We start from the raw sequence: 2,416 nt of genomic DNA, 5'->3' as shown, positions 1-2,416 counted from the left end.
AAATAAATAAATAAATAAATAAATAAATAAATAAATAAAAATAAAAAAATAAAAGTAAACATCTTCCACATCTTCTACTCCATAATCTGGTTGAATTGACATAATTGTCAGCCTTGGCTCATAGACACACATGTATCAGATCCTCAGCTCTGGCATATTCACCTATTGCACCCATTGAGCATCTCTGGAGCTCTTCCCACCCCTCTCCTAGGCGCCCACCTTCATTCCCGCATCCCAGTGGTCTTCAGCCTCTCCCTATGATATGTTGGGCTCTGATGTCCCCAACCTAGCTCTCCTGCCTTCTTTCTAATCTAGTCCAGCCTGTTTTCCAGAACTATTTGAGGGAGCTTGGGCTTTAGGCCTACATCACCCTCACTCTGTAGAAGGTACTCAGTAAGCATTTGCTAAATTACATTGAAAACTTTCACATCAATTTAAAACTATTTCAACTCATTAAGCGACTCAAATTCTCAGTGTATGCTGGTGTCAGAAAATTGGACTGGGAAGGAATCAGGAGTTAGTTCTTAATAAGCCCTATGATCTTAAGCAAGTATTTAACCTCTTTGTTGCACTCCTTATAAAAGAATATTTTAAAAGTCCTCAAAAGAGGACTTTCCAGGCTTGTATCTCATTCCTCATTGTGTAAGACTATATCTTAGGTCAGGATCACAACTATATATCTCTGATCTCTGGAGTCTCTCATTCTCCTGTAAACAGCTGACCCCTGGCAAGGGCATGAGGCCCTAGAATTCTCTCCCACTGCTGACCTCCTAAGCAATACAGTGTCTCCTTCGGATCATCTTAGGACTCCAGACCCTCCAGATCTCAGGTCTGAAAAAACCCATTGGGCCTAGTTTTTTAATGGCTAAAACAAATAAACATATGATACAATATAGTAGCTTGAAAACTGGTACAAACTAAAGAATAATTTTTATGCTTTGAATACCAAAGGGGATTTGATTCATATTCATGGAAAACCAAAAATGTATATTTTAAGGCAGAATTTTAAAATCTATCCACTGGTCCCAAAGCCAATGTAAAGCAACAAACCATTTGCCTTTGTTGCTTTTAAACTAAAATGACATGAACTAATTCTAATTGAGTTTTGGAGGAAAAAACCTACTTCGGCATGAATGACAAATTGTATGCCAGATTTCAGCTTCCTATGATTCAAAACCATGTTGCTAAAAAGCAGACTGCCAACAGATCTTTAATTACTAGCATTAGTGCTGTGGGCATACAAGCCTCTAATAGGTAATGCATAATATGAATATAAAACATAATTAATATAAAATTCATACTAGAAGAATTTTAATGAGTGAACATCACTATTGCATTAGCTTTGTTGAGTAGGTCAAAGCTTAAAGCTGTCCAAATAATAGATTTTTATGTTTCTTTTCTTTTCCTTCCATATTTCTCAAGGCAATAAATTAATTTTGTCCTGTTCCAATGTCACCACTAGACCGATGACTGTCGTTTGTAAAGCCTAGCTGCAGGGAGCGCCCCAAATGTACAGCCATGTGTGGCTCCAGAAAAATGAGCAGAATCCCTTTTCTCCAAGGATATGATTACACTGAGTATCAAATAGACTATTTTCTCAGAAAATAAGGAATGTTAAATTTGTTGTGATGTAGTGATGAAATGAGACTTAGAAATAAAATGTCTCTTGCTTCTGTCATGCCTAGCTTATGTGGTCATAGATTCCATTTCAGTTTATAATACTTTCTCATGCATAATCTGGGGAGTACAATGCTGAAAAAGACAAGAACTTATATTGTGGCAGGGGATACATGATCCCATCAAGATACGCCGATACATGCATATAACACATGCAAATACACATTTTTTTTTGAAATTGGTTTTCCAACTTGGCTTTTCTTCTTTTTTTTACATGATAAATAAGGTAAAGAAGTTCAAATTCTCAAAGTCTTCAAGGTTAAATATGTTAAAAGAAAAAAAACCTTTTAAATTCTTTATATGATGATACTAACGTATAAATGATTGGTCAGAAAAGTAGAGCAAACTACCAGATTTAGTTTGGAGATTGGTAAGCAAAGAGGATGGTCTGGAAACTTCCTTTTACTTAAGAAATTATATGTGTCTGTCTCTTACACTAGACTAGCTTATGAGTGCTGAAATCACCAGCACTTGGTTTATGGTAGTGCCCAGAAAATTGCTTGTTGAAAGAATGAGCCTGTGAGTGAGGGGGTGAATAAATAGTAAGCAAGTGAGTGAGTGAATGAATGAGTGAATAACGAATGAATGAAAATGTACCAGGAAGTACATTTAACTCTAGGAGGAAGTGACCCTTGAACCTCAAATTGAAGATGAGTAAATATTTCTTAAATCCTATTTGACATAACATTTGCCATATGCCCCTTACTTCTAGCCAAGTGCCTTCTCAAGTTCTGCATTT

General features: G+C 36.2%; 1 protein-coding gene across 1 annotated transcript in view; it reads left to right on the top strand.

Annotated features, from left to right (window-relative positions):
• The window catches only part of STARD13 (StAR-related lipid transfer (START) domain containing 13), a 583,251-nt gene that overhangs the window by 79,104 nt on the left and 501,731 nt on the right, over positions 1 to 2,416 (top strand). The gene's annotated exons all lie outside the window — the stretch shown is intronic.

The sequence above is a fragment of the Mandrillus leucophaeus genome, unplaced genomic scaffold (genome assembly GCF_000951045.1).
Source record: "Mandrillus leucophaeus isolate KB7577 unplaced genomic scaffold, Mleu.le_1.0 Scaffold549, whole genome shotgun sequence".
Lineage (NCBI taxonomy): Eukaryota > Metazoa > Chordata > Mammalia > Primates > Cercopithecidae > Mandrillus > Mandrillus leucophaeus.
The sequence above is the reverse complement of the archived record's forward strand: the minus strand, read 5'-3'. Positions and strand labels throughout refer to the sequence as shown.